Source organism: Meleagris gallopavo, chromosome 14 (genome assembly GCF_000146605.3).
Source record: "Meleagris gallopavo isolate NT-WF06-2002-E0010 breed Aviagen turkey brand Nicholas breeding stock chromosome 14, Turkey_5.1, whole genome shotgun sequence".
In the NCBI taxonomy this organism is placed as follows: domain Eukaryota; kingdom Metazoa; phylum Chordata; class Aves; order Galliformes; family Phasianidae; genus Meleagris; species Meleagris gallopavo.
Genome location: NC_015024.2, coordinates 3,899,939 through 3,910,409, shown reverse-complemented (window position 1 = coordinate 3,910,409; position 10,471 = coordinate 3,899,939). Strand labels below are relative to the sequence as shown.

The 10,471-nt window shown below is 40.6% G+C and overlaps 1 long non-coding RNA gene across 1 annotated transcript in view; it reads left to right on the top strand.

Annotated features, from left to right (window-relative positions):
* The window catches only part of LOC109369903, a 96,689-nt gene that overhangs the window by 66,344 nt on the left and 19,874 nt on the right, over positions 1–10,471 (top strand). The window contains exon 2 of the long non-coding RNA XR_002119550.2: positions 6,206–6,376. This is a non-coding gene — a long non-coding RNA (uncharacterized LOC109369903). The remainder of the gene's footprint in view (positions 1–6,205; positions 6,377–10,471) is intronic.

Here is a 10,471-nt window from a genome sequence, read left to right as displayed (position 1 = left end):
GGAAATGGATAGGGTGATTCTACTGGGCTTTGGTGTTGAGCATATTTACTTCTCAGTGAATCCACATGTAGGTCATTCTTCTGGAGAAGGACTGACATCTAGATGGCTACACTTGCTCTTTTCTTTAGTCAGAATTCCTACTGCTTTCCTTAAAGTTCTTTTTTTTTTTTTTTTCCTTGCACACTGTGTATAATAATAAGGCTGTTAATCACTGTTAACTGCTGAACTTAGAGGCTAGATTTTTGAAGCTTTTTAACAATGTCTGCCAGGCAGTCTCAGAGGCTAAGCAGATGAAGAACAAACTGATATTCCTCCCAGATTGATTGTCAGAAGGAAGAAAGCACTAATTCAAGCTGAGTCACCACAAGAGTACATCAGAGATGTTCCTAGAAGGGACAGGTTACCCTAAACGTGGGAGCTGTGCAGTAATACCGAGCCTCTACTGCTTATGTTTGGCATCAATCCTGCACGATTTATAAGATTTGCTGTGGGATGTTGAGGGAAGAGTATAGTTCTTTTTCCTGCAAACTGCAAGGTTGTATAGAAGTGACTGATGGAAGAAGAAAAACTATAGGGAGGGTTTCTAGAACAGGACTGGAAGCTGGATGGTGGAGCCAGCTGTAAACAGATGATGAGCACTTCCCACATTAAGGCTACTTTTCATTGAGGTATTGATAAACTGTGTCATTTGGATTAGCTTGGGCAGTTCACCATCATGTTTTGGGCTGGGAAAGGGTGGCTGCATCCTGTCAGAATAAGTAGCTTTGGCTGTAACGAGCAGACTGGTGAAATCTCCACACTGCTATAAAGGGGCAGACGGGATTCTTGTGTTTTGCGTTCTAGCTTTGGGCCCAGGTCCTCTGACATACACCAACGTGGCAGGGAAGCCTTCCAGCACTGAGTCTGGATTGAGGTGCTGTGGGTTAATGCACCTCACACAGACATGGGAGGCATTATGGAAAGCGTGTAAAATGCAGCAACTGGCGGCAAAGGCCTGTGAAATTAAGATATCCTCTCAGCCTCTCATCCTTGGCCCCAGGAACCCGCTGATCACTGCTGTAACTCAAACTCAGATTTATCATTCATAGCAGTAATACATAAATAGAAATTGATGAAGAAACCTTTGCCCTATCTTAAAAGCTAAGGTGATTCAAAAAGCACTTTTCTTGGCTTTGTGTTTGTACAGTGCTCAAAATAATGAGGTTTTGGTCTAGCCAAGTCCCTTGGGGCTGCTCCTGGGAAGTAATGATAAACTGCAGTGACCAGATATGGACAACAGCTTTAGTAATGAGAAATGACAGGAAAGTTAAATATGGATGACCAACTGAGCTTAATACAATCATACAAGGTGCAATATTTTTTCCCCTATAAAATTCATGAGAACATTATCAGGGCCTGTTAGGGTAGCTTCTGCCAAGTGGGTCTCAACAGTCAGTTCAAATGGTGAAAGCTGTCCTCTGGACTGTCCATCTCAGACCATGGGGAGACAAGCTGGCCCTCAGACACAGGCTACAGGCTGCGAGCCACCCCACTTTCCAGCATATGTGCTTGTTACAGACTTTAAGGAAACCAAATTTTCTTCTTTTGTCTTCTCTTACTTAAATCAGTCACTAAAAAAATGTACATGGCTCGTTTGAAGACTCAGCCAGTTTTGGCATTTGTACTTACACTGACAAAATGCTGGCCTGTGCAGAGCATTGGAGGAACATTGTTCTGACAGCCCATTGAGTTTTACATTTCCAAACTTTCCTGGTTAATGTAGCATGGACCACGCTTTGCTCCCCATGCCTCCCAACCCCGTGCTGACGCCATGGCCCTTGGAGCTGCTGGCAGCCTGCACACGTGCCCAAGGAGCAAGCCTCACTGCCCACACCTCTGTGCTAGGGAACTGTGCAAGTAACAGTGCTAGGAAAAGTGACAACAAAATTCCGATGAGGGACGCTATGTGTATTTCTCCTCCTGGTGCTAAAAGGAGCTTAGTGATGGACTGATGTTCTGACAGCAGTGTGATGGTTCAGAGGTGCTCTTTTGATTTGCATTTGTATGGTAATGCAAGCTACTAATGATTCCTACAGCAATCACTTATCTCTGAAAAAATGAAATTTTTTCCTGAAAAGCCATCAGTAAATAAAATGACCCCCATCCACTAGTCCTAGTTTCATAATCTGGGAGAATTCAGTTTCGTGAGATAAAGAAAAACAAAGCCATATGTGGAAACACAAAATGAGCTGGCCAGAAGCCTCTGGAGAAGACACTGAGAGTTACAAAGGAAAATTAGGAGCAGAAAATAAACCATCTCATCAAATATTTAAAGACAAGTAATACACAGAGTGTAAAGAACTAAGAAAAAACTTTTCCGAGCATATTTGTAGGTAGGCAAACAACTTAAAAATAACATACACAATTCTTGTGCTGACAGTTGTACAACTTTGAATGATTGTAATTGATTATAATTCCCTGACAGAAAAAGCAGGTAGATTGATATCTTAGTATTCTCTAGACTTGTTTTGTTGTACTGCTTGTTAATAAGCTCACATTCTACTAATTAATTGCAGATGCTTGAATTTATGTCTTTTGTTTTCACCAAAAAAGCCCATATAGTTTCCATACGTCAGTGGTTAGGGGCCAAAATGTTTATCGCAGTGCACTCTAGTTTTCTTTGCTTTCACTCACAAAATCTATAAAAAGAAGAAAAAAAGACTAATAGATTGACTTAGTACAGATTTGTAATAAATCTTTGTTAACAGTTTTATAAGCTGATTGATAGCTTGCTTTCTTTGTTTTCTCTCTTCAAAGTGAATGTTTTCTGATACTTCATTTATCGTCTCAGATTGCCAGTACTCCGTTTGCTCACTCATTTATTTAGCTGAGTTGGAAACAAACCTTCTTTTCTAACCCATTACTCTTGTAAGAAAAAAGAATGCATATAGCCCATTTGACCTGAAAAAGCATCAAGTTGACATGTTTTTTTTTCCCCATGTTTTTCACTGTAAGAGGACCGTCTGTGTGTTTTGGTTTGTATTGTTATGTCAGTAACACTACCAACACTACATCACTGCTGCAGAAGCTCCTGAGGAACCACCTGGCAAGCGTGAGCTTGGCTAACTTGAGGCACTGGAAGAAACAAAACATAGCACACAGTACTGTCAGACCTCAGTTACTGGCAATCTTACCTTAGTGCGTGAGCTGTGCAACATAACACTGCTGAATTGTGGCAGTGATGAGGCAACCTAATAATAGAAACATAACAATTCAACAGTAACAGTAACAGTGAACGTGTGGTGAGCACAAACCCAGCTGTCACTGTGAGTGCAGACGGATCGGCAGCGATAGCCATGCAGAGCTCTCCCACGAATGAATTGTGACTGAAGGTTCAGCTACGTACAAAACAACTTTTCTTTCTGAGCTTCTGCCCAGCCTGGAATTCCTGACCTCAGGATGGGATGTTGGGCTCAATCCATCACTAGGGCCGGTTTCTGGAAGTTCAGTGACTTCGGTGAAAAATGGAATTAAAGGAGTGATTTATTTTGTCTGACTAGTATGAGAGGGTTGAGGTGGAATGTTTTTCTTCAAAATCCAAGTCTAATTGAGTAATTTTGAAGGAAATGCTGACAGGCAAGTTCTGTCCCAATACAGCCTGTTAACAGCAGGAGAAACCAGGCTGGGAAAGGTCAGCCCCATCGCCCCTAGACTAGGGGTAAACCTGTGCAAAGATCAGCACTAAAGGTCATGTGTTGCTGATGTATGACAGTTGTAAAGAGCAGGTTAAAAATGCTGAGCTCTGTCACTTCTAGGGCAAAGTTAGTTGCCTACAGTGTGAGCTGGTGTTTCTCTCCAATGTTTGGATTAATTATTTTGGTCATTCATTCAGTGCAGTGTTTGCAGTGCAGCGCAATGAACTGAAATGACCTAGAAATAATTCCCTAACAGAACCTGACACTCTGGCTCATATCCAGAGAGAGATTTATCATTTTACTCATAGAAGATCTTATCAAAACGCTCCTCAGTCATTTCAGGGCAGCTGCTTCAATTCCTACAATACCAGGTAGCTTTATACACACAAGCACATATTTTGCTGCTTCCTGCTTTGGAATTTGTGTGCTCCGGGACGACATTTTAGTTGAAAAACTCCCACAGAGACCCACAGCATGCTGCCTGGGGAGCACAGTCCCATCAGAAGGAACTGCTCTGGCAACACCAGGACCTCAGGACCGACCATGTGCTGCTGCATCCCACTGATGCTGATCACCCCTTGTGCTGCTCTGAAGGGAATGCTCTTTGGAAAGGCTGGTTTACAAAGAAACAGACTTCTACATGTAGCCAAAACTACCCAGCCTGGAAACCCATTCTTTTTTGGGCCCTGGATGCGTGCTGTCTAGCCTGTTTGCCCCATTGAAACCCTCAGACATTCACTTGGAAATAATCATGCTCTCAGAAACGACCCTTTCTGTTGTAATTTGCCTTCCAAAGGGTCACATTTGGAAGTGTCAGCCCGGTAACAGAGGAACAGAGGCTGCTGCCTCCCCCATGCTGCCAGCCACAGGGCCAGCTGGCTGCACAGTCCTGGCTGCAGTTAGGCTCTGCAAGGCACAGTCAGGTGTAGAAGGAACTGTGTGTTCCTTTTGCCATTTTCTACTCAGTGTTCCTTTAAAATGTTTATCAGCACCTCTTAGCTGCTTATCTCTGAAGTCATGTAAGATATTCTAATAAGACTAAAGCACCATTGCTGGCAAAACACATTAATTTTTGTCCCTGTGACAATGCCTCATTCATCTTGTCCTTCTCTTAGGCAGTGTTGGACGCATTTAGCACCACCATGTACTTATGACTCACAAATAACTCACCAGATTATTTCAGCCTGCTTGACATTTAAAATGATAACTAAATATTTGCCACTAATCTTAATGTGAGACCATTTATAAACCATGAAAAATAGCAGGTATTAACTAAAAAACAGTGAATAGTGTAAGTTCTCCCATACTAATCATGTGTGTGTTCAAATTACATACATACCTATCCAGCATGGGGTTGGCAAGTGGGGATTATTCATTCCCTTTGCTGTAACCTAGTTGGTGAATAATGCTGTTTTAAGGCAAGCTCTTGAGCTGCAAGGATGCTAGAGCTAATGACCCAACTGTCTGGTCAGAAAATGGAACAAAAGGAGACAACACAGACCTGCAGTCCTGAAAATCAATTGGATTTCTTAGAAAATAAAATTTCTCAGTGTCCATAAAATGTCAGCAGGAAAGAATGGCTTCAACTTGTTTGTGAGCAGAGGAAGGCATAAAAAGTGACAATACTTAGATCAACTTGGTAAGAAGACTAAGCGCTACAAAGTGACTAACATGTTGAGCTTTACCCACTTTAATTCCTCTTTGTTTTCTGATCCTTCTGATCTCTCTCTCCCTCTCACTTTTATTCTTATTTCACAAGAAGAGATGAAGTGAGATAGATATAAACTGAGAGAAAAAAATAGGAAAAGCTGCATGTAGGTAGAAAAAAAATGCCTTTCTTATCTGTCTTATTTCAGACAGACTCAGGCAGTGCCACTTGTCATGAAGATAGTCTTGACTGATGCTCTTCTTCCTTGTCATCATGTACTGAAGTGCTGCTTAGTCTGCCTGGAGGAGAACTGCATTACACCTGCCTCTATCACAGCCATTGTGCTGTCACCATGGCTACAAGCGAGGATACGAAGAATTGGTGGAACCATGGGTGATGATCTGAAGGTAGAGCAGTAATTACTACTGTCCATTCTGGACCATTGCTCCCTTGACAGCAGATCATGCTGCAGCAGGGAGAAGTGGGACAGTTCAGCCTGATCTTTCTGTGCATGAGAGCTGTAGTGAGGTCCAGGAAGAGACACCAAGAGGCACAAAGTGCCCATATAGACTGTATGTACTTTTTTTTTCTTTCTTTTCTCTGATTTATGAGCCTGAGTAATGTTAGAAACTGTGAAAGGAGAGGAAAAAATATAAAGAGAACGTTTAGAATACAAAACCTGGAACGTTCAGTCCTGCTCTGATGACTGACCAGCAAAACTGGTTACTTTGTGGTAGTTTGGAAGACTTGCGGACACTGAGGTAGCAGTTACACCTGGTTGGCACCTTCTGCAGCGCACACAGATCCGAGCTGATCAGCTCAGATTCCTGGAGAGTAAGTTTTTTCATTGTTGCTTTCCTCATTGAAGTCTCTTTGTTTGTAGGTAACTGTCAAATGGACTTCAGACTTCTCTTCATTGTGACCACAAGTAGAAGGGACCAAGATGTGACTGGCTGTTTGACTGCAACTCACTTCTGCTCCTGGCTTGCTTCAATGGCAGCTGCCAAATGCAGCCGTGACCATGACGTGGTTTTGGCAGGCTTAGAAGCCTAAGGTAAGCCTGAGATTGTGTGCACCTGAATGCATTGCCTTGCCACTGGGCTGTAACTCTAGTGCTGCCAGCCACCCTCAGCCCCTCCCCTCTTGAGAACCAGCCAACAGTGGTGTTGTGTGATTTTAATAGTTAATTGTAATAATTCCATTTTGGCCTGAGCAGAGCAGAACAGAAATAATCAGGCTTAAAACAAACAAAAAACCCAAGAGCAACATAGAGTTATTTTAGAATAAAAGCACACGTAGCTGAACTAATACTCCTGACGAACAAGGACATGGCTTTCTCTCAGGGCATCCTGCAGTCCTGTAGGGAAGATGTGACCTTATTTGCATTCTTCTTGTTGAATTGCTGTTGGGATTTCTGCAGCATAGCAAGGGAAAATTCCTCCGGGAGAGTATGGAAATATCACAGCACTAACACAACATCCTTCAACTAGGTTCCTTTTCCTCAGCCATGTTTTGCCCCTTGCATTGCTCTCTGGCCAACCACCCAGCACTAAATGCATCCCCTTCTCTCAAATGCAACTCTCATCCTTTTTCTTACAATATAGCCCGAAAGCAGCAGATGATGAATACAACACATAATGCTGATGAAATAAATTTTAAAGATGGTTTAATTTTTTCCTTTGATTTCAAAACCATTGAAGTTGCTCCTTTCCCCATTTCCAGAAATAAAAATCTGTGATCTGCCTTATGTGTTCTCCCCTTCCTCCCCAACCTTTTTTAAAAAGCAGAACAAGGACTGGCCCTCCCCTTGTACTTGCACGTTTGAGTGCTCCTTTCCAAGGGCAGCACTTTGAATTTGAAGTTTATGATTTTGGATGCTTCTATCATAAGCATTTTCAATTCTAATCATGTTCTCTAAATTGCTTAGACTTTTTCCCAGCATGACGTCCTGCTCCAATTTTCTACTTAGATAATTAAATTCAGAGCATTCAGCTCCTCAGCAGAGGTATCACATTAGACCTAGATGTAAGACAAACTGCTGTGGAACTCACATGACATTGTCTCTCTTGTCAACCAACAGAGAGAAAAATGGCTTTTGTAGCAACGTCTCTATAGCTGTTTAGGATAAGATCGCTGTTTCACCGGCCCATTGGTTTCAGCTTTGCTTCAGTTGAGGGTTAGAAATCAGTGAATTCAGGTGCTGCAGCTCTTGCCCCATTGCCTCAGCAGAAAGGTACCTGATGAAGCTTTATTTAAAATCAAGGCTTGTTACTACGGCTGCTCAGAGGTCCTGGTCTGCCTTCTTCCTACAGGAGTGTTAAAGAAGCAGGATACCAGGCAGTGCTGTTAGCTGCAGATTGTGTCTTTACGAATCAAAAGCATCACTTTGAGTTCTAGAAAAGCAGGTGAAGAAAAGCCTTTTTGTGAGGGGAGTGGATTTTTATCTTCTGGTCCGACCTCCTGTGTTGTCCTGGTGAGGCTGTAGCGTGCAGCTCCGAATTTCTTGACTGTGGCAGACCCCATGGACTGCAACAGATGCAAGCACAGCGTGCAAGTGCTCAGCAGTCCTTCTCTCAGTAGGAAAGGCAGTGGCAAGAGCAGATAGATGCAGGTGTTCTGCTATACCCCCAGCCCAGCATGCTGTCAGTTGGCCTCCTGTGTAGTAAAAAGTCAAAGTGCAGCAGAGCGCTCCATTAAACACCGCGTTTCCTCCAGTGCCATGGTTAAGCAGTTTCTCCACCAGTCTGAAACACACCAGCCACCATTCTGCTTGTAGGAATTTTCATGATGAACAGATAATTCTTAAAGCTTGAGTCTGATGAATTAATTACCTCGTTGCAACACATAGCTTTCACTTTTGGTATTTTAGCTGTTTTTGTTTCTCCAGCAAGCAGTGCCTTCAGTCTGGACATTTGTCTATGTCAGCTGCCCTAATTCCAATCCTGCCTGCCCCTCCCAGCCTTGTGCTTTTCCTGTGGAACATCCAACTTAATCTTGTGACAGCAAGACAGATGCACTGTGTATACCTATTGATTGTTATCAGAAGTTTGGTAAATGGTAGATTTCTCAGCAAAAGGAAAATTTCAAGGTTTTTTTCCTTGTTGCCTGTTGGAATAATATGTGTAGATCCAGACACCTAGACCTTAGGTCTTAGTTCATCAGGAAGTCAAAAACTAGCTGGAATTCCTACATACCACATGGAATTTAACACTTTTAAACATATACTCAGATCTTCCAGACAAAAATGCAGAACTGATTAAGTTTCAAATTTAACTTTTTGTTGGAAGAATGGGTAAAATGACCTATGCATTTGTTTTGGCTTTGTTTTCAAATTGTAGAATACTAAATCATAGAATATCTCTTTTCAGTTAGAGCCCAGTGAGAGACAGAGATGCAACTCTGAGAATAAGCATCACGTTGCTTGCTCTTCTGCTACAGACCATGTTTATCGTAATCAGGAATACTGTCACCATTTCAGCTTACTGTATAAAGCATGCATATACAAACTAAGTTATAGTAAGAGCATAATGGATTAAATATAAATGTCGCAAGTGTGATACAGCCTTCCGATATTTAAAAATAATAACCAAAACATTTAGAACTTACCTCACAGAAAACAAAACACTTGTTCATTTTGTCCAATGAAAGATTGCATCATTCTGAATTTAATGTATAATATAACCTTTATTCTTTTTCCTCTAAACTCTCGGAAACTTACATAACAATCGTGCTTTAATTATGACACCATTTATAGACATTTAAAATGCATCTTAATTTATAAATATTTTACATTTGGTCCATAGAACAGGTTGCAATTTACTAAATAATACTGTACTCTTTTAAACAGGCTCTGTATATATTTTTGAATATGTATATATTACATATATATTTTTATATAGAGATAGATTTGCTTGGTGTTCAGATAACTCCTTATTGCAAAAAGCATATATGATCATACAATAATCTTTTTTTCAGGGCAAGTACTACAAAAAGGATACAGCTATTCACAGTTTACACACAGTAGTTCTACAACACTATTTTGTGCTATGTGGTACGTTTGTACAGCTTTTTGCTAAAGAGCAGGTCTGTCAAACATCTGTCATAATTGTTTACAATCAAACATTAAATACTGCATTTTTCTTAGAACAACATGGGACTTGATTACATTAAACGATAAAGAGAAAGTTGGAATTTTTATCTTAGTCTAATGAAATTCACAATTATAATGTGTATGCATCATGTATAATGTGTGTGTAGGATGTATGCTTTTCCTCTAAATCCCAAAGACTTACAGGACTTTTGCATTTCAGCTATAGCCATTTAGGATGTAGCTTAGATCTCGTAATATTTTACAGTTGATCTATGTATGAAACAGATTAGAACCTACTGAACATACTCTGAGATTTTATGATGTAGTTTGAAATACATGTGTATTATATATATATTATTTCTACAATAATGTGCTTGACATTCTGAGAATAATACCTTATTGCAAGAACATGTTTGTCACCTTCAGACAAAAACAACGAAAAACCCAACATTCACAGTTAACGTTTTTCACGTAGTAGTTCTACATAAATTGTGCTATCTAACATTGTACGTTGCACAAAAAATTGCTGAAAAGCATGTTTCATTGCACAGTTCTGTCACAGTCATTTACAATCAAACATCAAATACTGCATTTTCCATAAACCTTTGTGTCTGTCATATAGCTGCCAAACAAGAAATGCCATACAGGGCTAACTACTGCATTTTCCACACAGAGAAAAACTTACACTAGCTGAATGGGGTTTCCAGCTACGTGGCAAATGCAGATGGAGCCCGGAGTGGAAAATTTTATATTACCGAAATAGCTTTCCCTCCTGCCTTCATCACCACAAATAATATGTAAATAAAAATAAAACTGTTTTCAAAGTGCTCATGATCCATATTTTATAACTTCCTTATTTGAAACTGTTACAGTTGTTTAATGGATTAAAAAAAAACAGTTGTGAAATTAAACCCTAAATTAGAATTACAAGGATAAGCTTCAATCTTTAAGCCATTGTTTTGGTTTCTATTTTGGTGGCAATGCAATAATAGCGTAATAATAACAGCATAACAAAAGCTCAAGTACTCTGAGCTTGAATTGCAAATACCCTGTTTTTCT